The sequence below is a fragment of the Anolis sagrei genome, chromosome 1 (genome assembly GCF_037176765.1).
Source record: "Anolis sagrei isolate rAnoSag1 chromosome 1, rAnoSag1.mat, whole genome shotgun sequence".
NCBI classification, from domain to species: domain Eukaryota; kingdom Metazoa; phylum Chordata; class Lepidosauria; order Squamata; family Dactyloidae; genus Anolis; species Anolis sagrei.
Genome location: NC_090021.1, coordinates 251424213 through 251439458, shown reverse-complemented (window position 1 = coordinate 251439458; position 15246 = coordinate 251424213). Strand labels below are relative to the sequence as shown.

The window sequence follows — 15246 nt, the reverse complement described above, 5'->3', positions numbered from 1 at the left end:
CAGTGTTATTCTTGACAGGAGTGGACCGTGGCTAGAGTAGTGTACTGTTCACACACCCAAAGGCAGGTCAGCTGAGGTAACCGCAGACCTCGAGAGGGAAACGTCCTGAAAGGCGCGGGTCAAGGAGGAGAGTGTGTCCCTCCCCCTCCCTCCTCAGCTGACCAGCCCTGCCGCCAGCAGCGGAGAGGACCGACTTCGCACTCTGCGCTACTTTGTCCCCGCACGGCTCCTGTACCCTCCGTGGCGCCCTGGCAGGGAGAAAAGTTTCTGCAAGCGCGAAGGAGCTGCCACCGACGCCGCCACAAAAGGCGACGAGGGTGAGTCCTGCGTGTTGTGGGAACGCGTGTGCGTGTGCGTGTCAAGGGGGAAGACGTGAGGCGCCGGAGCGGGCAAACTCTGAGGCGTTGAAGCTCGCGAATGGCGGGCGGCGGAGAGCGGCCGGCCGCAAGTTGTCCGGTTGCCATGACGACGGCAGCCAGAAGAGGATGCCCATGGCCGAGGGAGGCGGGAGGGGCCTCGCCTTCAGGCTGCATCGCCGTGCTCTTCGGAGGAGCTCCTCACCTTCCTTGTGTTGCATGCCGCCGTTTCACAATAGTAACGAAGACACTCGAAAGACTATAAGCCAGGCCTGGGCCAACTTGGGCCCTCCAGGTGTTTTGGACTTCAACTCCCACCATTCCTCACAGCCTCAGGCCCCTTCCTTTTCTTCCCTTCCTTCGCTTAAGCGGCTGAGGGTGAAAAGGAAGGGGCCTGAGGCTGTAAGGAATGGTGGGAGTTGAAGTCCAAAACACCTGGAGGGCCCAAGTTGGCCCAGGCCTGCTATAAACAAAATTTTGTCACTTACCTCTTCTTCCACGAAAGAAGTGCAGCAAGCTCTTGGTATCCGCTGGGGTTTCCTTACATATGCAATTAGACATACGACTTATTAATTTGAGGCAGGACACAGGTGATAGGAGGTTTTTTTGTGTGAGTGTGAATCAGAGGTTGTGAATCAGTGCTTTCACGCTACATTTCCCCAATGACTTCTACTCTGAGAGAATGGTGCTCTTTAAGAACAGCAACAGAAAGTTCTGTGAATCCGAAATCATCTAACACAGGCATGGGCAAACTTTGGCCCTCCAAGTGTTTTGGACTACAACTCCCACAATTCCTAACAGCCTCAGATTCTTTCCTTTTCTTCTCTTCTGCTTAAGTGGTTGAGGGGGGAAAGCAAGGGGTGCAAGGCTGTTAGGAATTGTGGGATTTGAAGTCCAAAACACCTGGAGGGCCAAAGTTTGCCCATGCCTGATTTAACATTTCTTTCTGAATGCAGCTGTTTCTAGTCTCGGCTTTTGTCCATTAATATTCATACAATGTTGTTGTTCATTCGTTCAGTCGTCTCCGACTCTTCGTGACCTCATGGACCAGCCTACGCCAGAGCTCCCTGTCGGCCGTTACCACCCCCAGCTCCCTCAAGGTCAGTCCAGTCACTTCAAGGATGCCATCCATCCATCTTGCCCTTGGTCGGCCCCTCTTCCTTTTGCCTTCCACTTTCCCCAGCATAATTGTCTTCTCTAGGCTTTCCTGTCTCCTCATGATGTGGCCAAAGTACTTCAACTTTGTCTCTAGTATCTTTCCCTCCAGCGAGCAGTCGGGCTTTATTTCCTGGAGGATGGACTGGTTGGATCTTCTCACAGTCCAAGGCACTCTCAGCACTTTCCTCCAACACCACAGCTCAAAAGCATCGATCTTCCTTCGCTCAGCCTTCCCTAAGGTCCAGCTCTCACATCCGTAGGTTACTACAGGGAATACCATGGCTTTGATTAGACGGATCTTTGTTGCCAGTCTGATGTCTCTACTCTTTACTATTTTATCGAGACTGGACATTGCTCTCCTCCCAAGAAGTAAGCGTCTTCTGATTTCCTGGCTACAGTCTGCATCTGCAGTAATCTTTGCACCTAGAAATACAAAGTCTGTCACGGCCTCCACGGTTTCTCCCTCTATTTTCCAGTTGTCAATCATTCTTGTTGCCATAATCTTGGTTTTTTTGACGTTTAGCTGCAACCCGGCTTTTGCGCTTTCTTCTTTCACCTTGATTAGAAGGCTCCTCAGCTCCTCCTCGCTTTCGGCCATCAGAGTGGTGTCATCTGCATATCTGAGGTTGTTAATGTTTCTTCCAGCAATTTTCACCCCAGCTTTGCATTCATCCAGCCCCGCACATCGCATGATGTGTTCTGCATACAAGTTAAAAAGGTTGGGTGAGAGGATGCAGCCTTGCCGTACACCTTTCCCAATCTTGAACCAGTCTGTTGTTCCGTGGTCAGCAGGAGACGACGGGATCCCAGTGAAAAACAAGTATTAATCTAAGACACAACTAAGTCCATGAACCAATTTGCTGCATTTGACAAAAGCAATACCCCACATATTTAAGGCTGCGAACATTTCTTCTACTAAAACTCTAGTTGTGGTTTTAACATGTGTGCTATTCATACAATAGTTAACATCATTTAACTGGATAGCTTTAGGATCATTGTTTCCTCCCCGTTTCATTCTTGACTATGAAAAGGAAGGGGCCTGAGGCTGTTAGGAATGGAGGGAGTTGAAGTCCAAAACACCTGGAGGGCCCAAGTTTGTCCATGCGTGCTATAAACAAAATTTTGTCACCTACCTCTTCTTCCACGAAATAAGTACTATGTATTTCCCCCCTAATATTTGAAATGTGTACTATTGTCACTTTGCCCCTGATGTTACTATCATGCTTTAAACTATTTGTGTAGCAAGCAAGATGAGAAAGCAGAAGGGAAAGCAGTTGCAATGACTTGAAATGCTTTCTTTTTATATTTTCTTTTGCAATACACATGGGTTTTGTGTGTGTCACGAGTGACTTGAGAAACTGCAAGTTGCTTCCGGTCTGAGAGAACTGGCTATTTACAAGGACGTTGTCCAGGGAACACCTGGATGTTTACCATCCTGTGAGAGGCTTCTCTCATGTCCCCGCATGGGAAGCTAGAGCTGATAGATGGGCGATCACCCCGTCTTTTGGATTCAAACTGCTGACCTTCAGGTCAACAGTTCAGCTCATTGTGCCACTGCAGCTCCCTCAACACACATGTTAAAACCACAACTAGAGTTTTAGTAGAAGAAATGTTCGCAGCCTTAAATATGTGGGGTATTGCTTTTGTCAAATGCAGCAAATTGGTTCATGGACTTAGTTGTGTCTTAGATTAATACTTGTTTTTCACTGAGACAAGATAGCCTGGTCTTCGGATATTGCAATTCCCTGCCAGTTTGTGAGTAATCAATCAGTATCCCAGAACAGTCAGTCATAGCACTGTAATGTCCCTGAAAGCAACAGATAAAACTGTAAAGCTGTAAGAAGTCCTTTGATTCAATCAAAAAATGATTTAATCCTGTTTGACAGCACTTATTCAATGCTATGGAATCATAGAAGTTGGAGTTTGGTGAGGCACCAGTACTCTTTGGCAGAGAAAGCTAAAGACCTTGTAAAACTTTGTACAGTGTTCTCTCACTTATCGCAGGTGTTACGTTCCAGGACCGCCCGTAATAAGTGAAATGCCACTAAGTAGGGATGCCTCCTCCCCTTCCCTCCTTGCCCTCTTTACCTTCCTCTTCCTCATCTCTGCCTGGGCCTATTGCTGCTGCATTGCAGGCCCCCGCAATGCTGCCTCAATTGCAGGGCCAAAGTGGCAGCAAGAGGCCCGGGTGGCAATGAGGAGGAGGAGGAGGAAGGTAAGGAGGGCGAGGGGGTGGCTCTTCTTCCCTCCTTGCCCTCTTTACCTTCCTCTTCCTCCTCCTGGGCTCCTTGCTGCCACTTGGGCCCTGCAACACCTCTGCCGCCTCCTCAATTGCGGGGTCCAAGCGGCATCAAGAGGACCAGGCGGTGTCGAGGAGGTGGAAGAGTAAGGTAAAGAGGGCGAGGAGGGGAGAAGAGCTGCTTTATACAGCGTTCCCTCACTACTTAAGTTCATTTTTTAAAATAAAAAAACCACAAAACAGCAAGTTTGTGATAAGCGAACCGTGAAGTAGCGAGGGAACACTATATATGTGGGGAGGGGGAGTCAGATACCTATGTGGCAGAATTAAATGATTTTCCTTTCATACTATGAACTGTTTGAAATATCTTTATTTACTTTTATTATTGTTCCTAAAGACTACATACTAAATAAAAAGAAATTAATTTCAGGTTCTTCTTTTTGTTTTCTGTAGGACCATATTTTATAATACCATGAGGCCATAGTGAACATTTTAATTGTACATTCTCACTCACATGTTGTTACTATGTCTTACTATTATGTTGTTCCTGTGCAAATCATATTCAAATAAAGTTGCAGAGTTGTTTGAACTCAGGAACAACAGTTCAACCATATCTGCAGTAAGCAACTTTACTCAAAATGTTAGTTCCATTATAACATTATGCTTAATAGTGCAATTTTAGAGGATTTTCATAACTCAGACTGAAACTTAATTTCTACTCCTTGTATGCTTATGTAAATACCTCAAGTTCTTATGGAAGAGTGAACATTTGTAATCCAGTGTATATTTTAACAAGAAAGCCAATTAAACAAGGGATGTTCTTATGTGTGAGGCTTTCCTTAGATTCACAGACTTCTCTTTTGAATGTTCAGACTAAATGTCTTAAACTACAATAAGATTATAGTATTTTTGTTGCCAGTTCCATTTTCATTCTTATGTTCATACTCCCCCTGGTGGGTTGATGTTTTCTTCACATCTGTAAGATAACAAAGTCACTAAGACCAATGCTGAGTAATAGTACAGTTTCTTGATCTTCAGAATGAAGACATCAAAATCATGAATGCACTCTTTTTTCAATAACATCATTGGGGTAATTAAGCCACTTTGTAATATCATTTGAAGTTCAAAATGACAATGGTTAGAGTCAAGCAAAATCTTCTCAGCAGTGGATTTTTCCCCCATTGTGGGATGCTTTTGATCAAACAGAGATTTTCCTTCAGTAGAGGCAAAGAGGATGCTTAATGTTCTTAATGTTCTGCAACCTAGAAATCCATTGTATTCCCTCCAAATATTGCTTCAAAGCGGGGTTCTGAAGAACTGTTAAAGCTGAAAATTGCTTCTGCACACTTTTCATTAATACAGTAATAATATTTTTGGAAACGTTATTTGTCGATAGTATTTAACACAGTATATATATGGTCATTTAGAGTGAAATTGGTTTTATTCTGAAGCTTACAGAACTGGTTCACTGTTAAGCAAATGAATAAAGGGATATATTGACTTATTTCTGATGCAAACATACATATTAATCTAGTAACAATGCCTTGTTTATGTTTCAGTCCTATGTTTTATACAGTACTTTAACCTATCAGAAGAGATGGGAATGGTCAGGGATTGGAAGTGTAGTTTTAAATTCTAATCTGACTTGATATCTCTGTTTAGCTGTTGTTTAAAAGTCATTGCTGATGTTTGTGTTTCTAATCCTTTTAAAGATCTGTTTCTTTAAGTCTCTTTAATAAACCTCAGTGTGAATTAGCAGTGTGTTAATTACTGCAGCTTATTTTCTCCTTCTTCATTCCTCTCCTCTTAAGAAATTAAACAAACAAAGGAGGGAGGGATTTTATATGATGGCAAGGGTACCCAAACAAACAAGAATTAGTAAGCCTACAACTAACTCTGATTTAAAACTACATTATGTTTTTTATTTAGTCATATTTAACCATAATCAGAGGGATGCAAAATTCCTTTTGAAAGTACCATAGTACTCCAAGCAACCAGCCAAAGGCCTCCAGTAAACATGAGCATGGCAAACTGTTTTATTATGTGTACTTTTGTGGTTTCCGTTTAACAATGAAACTCTGTAGGCAAGATTTTACAAGCAGTTTCTTAGCTGGAATGTTTAGATCACCAGTATGATTAATTCTTAAATGGGAAGCTGCTGTGGAAAAAAACTACTGAAAATCCCATGACACTTTAAATGTTAAATGCATGACTTTTTGTGGACTGCAGGCTACTTTATCACTGCTCCTTTCTTAAAGCTTACTTTTAAGAAAAGGATTACTAAATTAATTTGAATAAAACTGTTGTGTTCAGACTTTAATATAACAGGGATGGCTATCTTGGGCACCCCCAGTGTCTTGGATTTCGGCTTCCACACAACTCAGCCAGTATTGACCAATGGGAAGGGATTTGCAAAAGTGCAGTCCAAAACATCCGGGTGGAAGGTTGGTTTTGACTTGTTTAGGAGAAGAAAACTAGGATCATGGGACATAGATAGTATTAACATAATAATAAGAACATTGTGCTATAATGCAGCGAGGCATCACAGCTTACTATTAAGATTTTAGCTGCTACCATGATCTAATTTGTCGTAAAAATTGAATGGAAAGTATCTAGAAAACCAATAAAGATATGGGGCACATGGGTGGGTTCGATTTAAAATATCAAGCATTTAAAATGTTCATTCATTCAACAGAGAGTTCTTTCTGTCAGCACAAATCTATCTAACTGAAATTCACACTATTACCAACAAGTGGGGACAACAGTGTGCTTCTTATCAAGTATAGAGGCGTTTGATGTAGCATGAATTTCCCAAGAGAGCGGATTCCTAAAAAGAAGAAAAGTCATTTTGGTGATTGGATATTTTGTTGTCGGTGTTACCTGCTGTCAAGTTGACTTTGACTTATGACAGCTACATGAATGAGAGGAAGAACATTTGGAAGAATTTCCTGACCATTAAAGCTGCACAACAGTGGAACCCTCTGCCTTGGAGTGTGGTGGAAGTTACTTCTTTGGAGGGTTCTAAGCAGAGGCTGGGTGACCATCTTTCGGTGGCAGTTTGATTATGCTTTTCTTGCATGAAAGGGGGTTGGACTGGATGGCCCATGTGGTCTCTTCCAGCTCTCTGATTCTACTTATGATTTTATGGAAGATCTCAGAGTCACTTTATCATCAACAGCTTTGCCCAGGTATTGCAGATCCAGGGCTCTGCCTTCCTTGATTGAGTCTATCTAGAAATTTAGTCTTCTTCTTTTTCTACAGCTTTTTACCTTACCAAACTTTATTGTCTTTTCTATTACAGCATCAATTAGAAAAGTAGAATCAAAGTTTGAAAATATCACAAGAACCATTCAGAAAGTGTTGGCCTCACAACATTCAATCAGCTGCTTCAGTTCTTGATTCTTGCCCAGTTTTTTCTACAATCTTTCATTCTGCCATGTTTCCAAATTTTGTCTTCTAAGTGCCTATGATTAAATCCTGTCTTGGTATATGATCAATTTACTCCTGGGTTCCAGCACAGAATCTTTCAATTTCTTCTTCTTCTGCCTCTATAATTGGAGCATGAGCTTGGATTAAGGTTATGTTGATGGATATTCCTTTATGTCTTATTGACATGATTTGGTCAGATTTTAATTATAACCTTTGGCTGCTTTTGCTACATCACTCCTCCCTAATGAGATTCAAATGATAGGCTTCTCCACCGAAGCAAATTTACTCATAGGCAATCGTTATGCCACTTTATTTAAAATGAAAAATAAGTGGATACCTTGAGATGCCTTAAGAAACATTGCTAACAGCAAGGCAGCAGAAGACGATGGGATCCCAGCCAAACTGTTCAAAATCTTGAAAGATGATGCTGTCAAGGTGATGCTTGCCATATGTCAGCAAATATGGAAAACATAAGAATGGCCATCAGACTGGAAAAAAATCAACTTATATCCCCATACCAAAAAAGAGAAATGCTAAAGAATGCTCAAACTTTCATTCAGTGGCACTTACTTTTCATGCTAGTAAGGTAATTCCCAAGATCCTGCAAGGAAGATTCCAGCAATACATGGAGAGAGGGTTGCCAGATGTTCAAGCTGGGTTTTGAAAAGGCAGAGGTACGAGATACCAAATTGCCAATGTCCTCTGGATAATGGAAAAAGGCAGGGAGTTTCAGAAAAACATCAATTTCTGCTTTATTGACTAAAGACTTTGGCTGTGTGGATCATAATAAATTGTGGCAAGTTCTTGGTGGTATGGGCATACCAAATCACCTTGTCTCTCTCCTGAGGAATCTGTATAATGAACAAGTAGCAACTGTAAGAACTGACCATGGAACAGCAGACTGGTTCAAGATTGGGAGAGGCGTATGGCAGGGTTGTATACTCTCACACAACCTATTCAATTTGTATGCGATGTGCGGGGCTTAATAAATGCAAGGCTGGGGTAAAAATTGCTGGAAGAAGCATTAACAACCTCAGATATGCAGATGATACCGCTCTGATGGCCAAAAGCGAGGAGGAGCTGTGGAGCCTTCTTAATCAAGGTAAAAGAAAAAAGTGCAAAAGCTGGGTTGCAGTTAAACATAAAAAACCCCAAGATTATGGCAACTGGTTTGATTGATAACTGGCAAATGGAGGGAGAAAACGTGGAGGCCATGACAGACTTTGTATTTCTAGGTGCAGTGATTACTGCAGACGCAGACTGCAGCCAGGAAATCAGAAGACACTTACTTCTTGGGAGGAGAGCAATGTCCAATCTCGATAAAATAGTGAAGAGTCAAGACATCACACTGGCAACAAAGATCTGCATAGTCAAAGCAATGGTATTCCCCGCAGTATCCTAGGGATGCAAGAGCTGGACCATAAGGAAGGCTGAGTGAAGGAAGATAGATGTTTTTGAACTGTGGTGCTGGAGGAAAGTTCTGAGAGTGCTTGGACCATGAGAAGATCCAACCAGTCCATACTTCAGGAAATAAAGCCCGACTGCTCATTGGAGGGAAAGATAGTAGAGGCAAAGATGTAGTACTTTGGCCACATCATGAGAAGAAAGGAAAGCTTAGAGAAGACAGTTACGCTGGGGAAAATGGAAGGAAGAGGGGCCAACCAAGGGCAAGATGGATGAATGGTATCCTTGAAGTGACTGGCTTGACCTTGAAGGAGCTGGGGGAGGTGATGGCTGACTGTGCTCTGGTGTGGGCTGGTCCATGAGGTCACGAAGAGTCGGAAGCAACTGAACGAGTGAACAACAACAACATAAAGTAGAACCAGAAGGGAATAATACAACTCTATCTTTCAGTTACCTACATATGTCTACCTTTGATTTTGCACTTCTCAGCTTTCATGATCGCAGAAGATGGTTTTATGATTTGGAGAGAACAATGTTAAAATATGCTCATAATACGTCTGTTGGGCACTGTAAATAGCTAACAGAAGCCAAATAATTCAAAATTTCTGATTTTAAAATGTGAATCACAATAATATTTTTTCAACTACTGACAAGCAGTATAACACTGAAAAACAGGTTAAATTGGTACTGTACCAGGCAAGTATGGTACTAAGGTGCCACCATGTGGTAAAAATAAATAACTACAGGGCTATTAATATGAATCCAGACAAATTTGACTGGTTTCATTAGTGAGGGTAAAATACTGAAAGTTAATTCTGTGAGGTTTTTAAGTTGTTCCCTTGATTCAAAATATTAATGAACCCCCCCCCCCACCAAGATTTAAATACTTTTTTGATAAGTGAAGTCAACTGTGACACCGAATCTTTATGATATCTACACTTTCTCATTTTCAAAGCAAGTTTTCAAGTTCTGTATCTTGCTCACTTCTTATCAGGTCTGTACCTTCAGCTGTTTCCCTTTTCTTTTAGGAATGGTGTATGTGCTAGGTTACCTGTAATCTTTGAGTGAAGTTCATTCTTAGGTATTGGCTTATCATATAACAGACTTGTAAATGTTAAACAATTTCATTGACGTTTGCATGATGAAAAAGGCCAAGTTTTTTTCTTTAGGTTTTTCTTTTGAGATAAAACTACACAGATAATAGCTTTGATTTATTTCTCTTTGAGGAGAAGGATTAACACTGAAATATAAAGACTTTCCACACTGGATATCTATATGATTTACATTCTCTTGTAGAGTGTGCTTACTCCTTTAACTTACTCTCAGGGACTGAATCAAGGACACATAATAAAAAGTCTATTATTTGGAAATAGGTATTTCTTGATTTGTTTTATCCTTGAACTTCAGTATCTTTAATATAATTTGAATGTATTATCCTGATGTATGAGGGAACTCCTCACTCTCCCTTCAGATAAAAGAATATCTATGTATATATTTGTATTCAACACCAGCCTGTCCATGTGATGTATCTGATCAAGTCTGTTTAGGAACAAAAACTGACACTGTTATAAATCAGTTAATGTTAAGATTCTAAGTAACATTTCCTTTCCAGGGTAGCCTTGATACACCAAGGCCTGTTACAGCATGTTAATGTAGTATTTCTCAACTTTGAAAGTGGCTTTTCTGGATGCATGGATTGAAAGGTGCAGATGATTTAATGTGTACTAGTGGAAATGGTCAGAGTTTTGTCTGTGTCCCAATAAAGATTAAGTGAATGACCAAATACTTGATGAAAGAGTAACTTCTCCATAAATCATCTCTAGGCTTTGCCTCGATTTAAGACATTTTCAGCATCCATGTGAAACCTCTACTGTGTAAACTGAGAACTTATAATTATCACAATATAATGCAAAAATGGTTTTGGTCAGGATCTGGAAAGTTGGGTTGCATGTAGCACCCTCTTCATTTTTCTAATTTTTAGTCTCTTAACTATATTAAATCGGACGCAAAGGCCAATCGGGTACAGTGTTATATTCTCACGGTGACCAATCAGTTATAGCTAGCCCACTATTAAGAAATGAATGCAACTACACATACCATCTCACTCTCTTCAGAAACTGCCTCTGATCATATAAGTTCATGCAGCCATATTGACTAGTTGATGTTGATGGTCATATCTTTCATTAATTTATTCAATTAAACTTTCCACATTAGCAACCATCGTAACATCTTGTGGGAGTGAACTCCACAATGTATGTGCTGCTTGAAATACTTCCTTTTATCTGTGCCAATGTTTCAAATACTATTCAGTTTCAGTTTCAAAGAGAAATAGAGCTGGGAGTAATCAGTGACACTCTTATGGAAATGCTAAAGGGCATGGGAGATAAGATGGCCCTTCGCAAAACAACATGGTAGGAATACCTTGTCAAGTAATTACTGCAGATGCAAGCAGACCCGCCACTGTATCCCCATGTTATCCCATTGTACTATTGAGGTACAGTGGTATATAGAGTAAATCATTCCTGTATATATTTCAGATTTCAGTATTAAAGTTAAAAATAAGTAGTATGATTTACATAGGATTTATGCTGCACTATAATGATAAAGAGAAATATCACTTGAGGTAAAAAAACATTAAATATTAAATAACCAAAAAAAATCAAAGGTGTAACCACGAAGCTAATCTGGGTATCTGCTATTGCAACACATCCAATATTATATTAACACACACACACACACACACACTTTATTTATACTCCGCTAACATCTCCCGAAGGACTCGGTGCGGCTTACAAAGGCCAAGGCCCACAATAAAACTACAGCATAACAAATACAACAGTAAAACTCATAAAGCAAAACAATAAACATTAAAGCAATAACAATAAACATAAAAAACAATAACACCATGACGCATTTAAAACTAGGCCGGGCCAAATGTAATGAATAAAATTTAAAAGTGCTGGACATGACAGGTGGAGTGTAAGGTTTTTAGAGGTAGGTGGGGTGTGCAGACAATCTTAAATCTTTAATTAAGTGCATTTGGGACATGATGCTAGGAGTTTCCTATTCTGGAAAGACACACTGGAACAGCCAGGTCTTCCAGCTCTTCCTAAAGACTGACAACGTTGGGGCTTGTCTGATGTCCTTGGGGAGAGAGTTCCAGAGTCGTGGGGCTACCACAGAGAAGGCCCTGTCCCTCGTCCCCACCAAACGCGCTTGCAACGCAGGTGGAATCGTGTGGGTTCATATTTGGAGATGCGGTCACGCAGGTAGGCAGGTCCCAAATATCCAATGAAGTGGTTTAAAACCAGTATAAAAAGGGATCAGGACTAAGTGCATTCCAGTCTACTTGGAATACATGAAGCTCATTCCAGAAGCTTATTTAAGACTAGCTGTACCCTAGCCACTCGTTGTTGTGGCCCTCAGAAAACAGGAATCCTGGACATGAAACAATCTGGGCTAGGGAACACCTCTCCACAAAGGTTTCCTGTAGGCAGGAAGAAGCCAGGCTTTTAAGCTGTAAGGCTTTTCAAAGGTTATGAAGGTGGGCAATGTATGTGTATATGTATATGTGTGTATAAAAAAGAAAAAAAGGATTAGGGTTAGTGTTAGGGTGTGTGCATGTGTATATATATGTGTTATGTATGTGTATGTATGTATATATGTATTTATGTGTGTATATATGTGTATGTATATAGGAATGTATTTGTGTGTGCGCATATATATGCATGTGTGTGTTGTTTGTATATGTGTGCAGGCCTGGACCTTCTTGGGATCTCCAGATATTTTGGACTTCAGTTCCCACAATTCCTAGCAGCCAGAACAGCATGGCTGTTAGGAATTGTGGGAGTTGAAGTCCAAAATACCTGAAGGGCCCAAGTAGGTCCAGGTTTGGAGTATGAGATGTTACTGAATCCTGTGTCTCTTTCGAGGCCTGTGCAGCCTCCTCTTAGCATGGCTCCTCCTTCCTTCCTTCCTCGCTCCCTTCCCTTTCCTTCTCGCCTTCCTTGCCTGAGGCCTGCAAAAGGCATCCCCTTCCTTCCTTCCTTCCTTCCTTCCTTCCTTCCTTCCTTCCTTCCTTCCTTCCTTCCTTCCTTCTTCTGTCCCTTTGTCTGTCCTTCCCCCTCCCCCTCTCTTTCCCTCCCCCCCCCCCTCTCTGAGGAGGCTCTAAAGGCTGCTTTTCAGAGCAGCTTTGCTGGCTTGCTGTTTGCAGGGCTTCTGGCTTGGCTCCTGGAGCAGGGACGGCCAGCTGCTTTGCTAGGATGGATGTTTGTTTTCCCCTCTTGCACAGGAGGGGGCGGGGCTAAATTTTGTGCATGCTAAATTTTGTGCATCCTTTTATTTTTAAAGGATTTTAAAGTTATTTTCACGGTTTTGGGGCTTGTTTTAATTGTTGGTCATTCCTTGGGGTATGAGATGTTTGGAGGCCAAGTTTGATGTCAGTTGGCTCCATAGTTTGTTTGTTTTTAGCCTACTCACAACACACAGAAGCTTTTTATATATTAAGATATGATCCAAGACTCCAGAAGAGCCTTGACTCCAAATGTGACCACCATCCCACTTTCTTTACTAGTTAACTTGTACCCAGTATCCTTTATTATACCATTTTTTGCCTTAAATAGTTCAGTAAATAGTTTTCATGGTTGCATTTTGCTAGCATCAAGGTTAAAACTGGTGATTTGTTGACAATTCAGTGTAAGACTTGAGTGCCAGAGTGCACTAGGATTTTGAAGATGTCATACTGATCTGACAATTTTCCTAGCCTTGGCACATCTGGGTGACCAAGATATTTTTTGTGGCTCAAAATTAGGACTGAATTCAGAAACCTCAAAGAAATATATGTGGTACTACACATGTCATAATATTTATTTGGATTTCTAGTATAATTTGACAGTCATTTTATTTTTAAACCTTTTAGATGGGCATTTGAACACTATTTTGGATATTTGCTCTGTTCAGATGCTTGTAAGGGTGCAATTTAAAACTGAAATTAACAATAACTCTGTTTTTTTGTTTTTGTTTAACATTCGGGGCTGTAGATAATGCTGTAGTAGGTAAGAAATTGTTTTTGTAAATTGCACAACAATAAGCGTGTTTATTTTGATAGCAGATTTTTCTCAAATTAATATCTGTGCATTTGAGTACTTTATGGTTATACCTATGACTTAGGGGCAGTGGGTTCAAGATATGTGAAGGTGGGATTTGCATCTTACATTGGCTGCCAGATGAAATGAAAATCTACCTGGACAATAGCAGCTCTGTTATCTTTCTGCAACAGATAAAGCAAACACCATAAAGCAGCATTTTATTACTGAGGGAAGATACAAAAGATGGTTTTAACTGTCTTTCACAGAGAGAATAGATAAGAAACATTTGTCCTTTCATTAGTATATGTAATTCCATCCTTGAGCTAATATCCAGCATAATAAAAAATGAACAAAAATTGGCGACAACTGATAATGCATAACCATGCAAAACTATAGGATTTTAATAATTTGTGTCTGTCTTTTCTACGTAATTATTTTTGAAAACTATAAACATAGTTCTACAATTTAGTAATATGTAAAAGATTTGAATAGGAAACCCAACTGCATGAAAATAGACATTTTATTAAGGGCACGCTAGCATTACCTCTCAATAATACAAATTAAACATATGGAAAATATATCAGAGATCTGCATGCATTGTGAATATACATTCAGACATATTATAAATATGCATGTACTGATCACCGTTTCTTTTATACATAACACTTATGATATGTAAATATAGTATTAAATTATACTTTCTTCTGACTATACTCTTGATATTGGTTGAAGATTTGTGGTTATCCTTTGGAAACCTTATAATCGAACAATATTCGATAACAGGCCACACCAAAAAATAGGATGTTGTAGAGGAGTATTGATTGACTAGTATTGAAGACTTTCCCATTTTACTAGAATTATTTTATAATTTCCTATAGTTTCTCAAATAAAGTACCCTTGTAATACCTACTCCATATTAAATTAAATGTGGTTCACTATATTGTGGATTCTCAAATCTAATACGTTTATTCCATCTTGGTACAACATTGCTTCCTTTCAGTTTGATTTGATAAGTTTTGGAATAGCTTCGTAGCACTTTCAAGATTAACAACACTTGGCATAAGCTTTCATGGATCTGGACACTTGATCAGATACACCTAATGAAGTGGGGTGGAATATACAAAATCTTGTACTTAAGTTGGAGTTCCCTTAGGCATTTATGCTAGAGTAACAAGGTCTAGCCATCGTTCTCAAAGACATGAATGTGCCACATTTGATTGTCCTGCACTCAGGACAAATTTTATCCAACTGTTGATGATAATATATTTATTTATAATATTTTATGATTTCTACTATGCACTTTTGCATATAGTGTACTGCTAACGAGATAAGTATGAACTGATCATGCTTAAGTGTGGAAGAGTAAAATTGAAAGTGTGTGAACCAGAGAACAGAATATGATATACATAGAAGTAGTGTGCATAGTGTCTGAGTTTCTGTTTTTCTGTATTTTAATTTTTAATGTAAGATTGAGTGGGTGGTCTTGAAGTCTATATTTGTTTTTGCAGCTTTTGGATTTAATGCAACATTTTGCATTTAATGGTCATTTGTGTGTGATTTGAAAATCTTTGGA

At 40.2% G+C, this 15246-nt stretch overlaps 1 protein-coding gene across 4 annotated transcripts in view; it reads left to right on the top strand.

Moving 5' to 3' along the window:
• Positions 1-241: 241 nt before the first annotated feature.
• The window catches only part of STK33 (serine/threonine kinase 33), a 76199-nt gene continuing 61194 nt past the window's right edge, over positions 242-15246 (top strand). For 3 of the 4 annotated variants that reach the window (XM_060767336.2, XM_060767327.2, XM_060767352.2), the window contains exon 1: positions 253-317. The gene's annotated coding sequence lies outside the window, so the exon portion shown is untranslated. Of the gene's footprint in view, positions 318-15246 lie in introns of all 4 variants that reach the window. The other variant, XM_060767344.2, reaches the window with a different exon arrangement.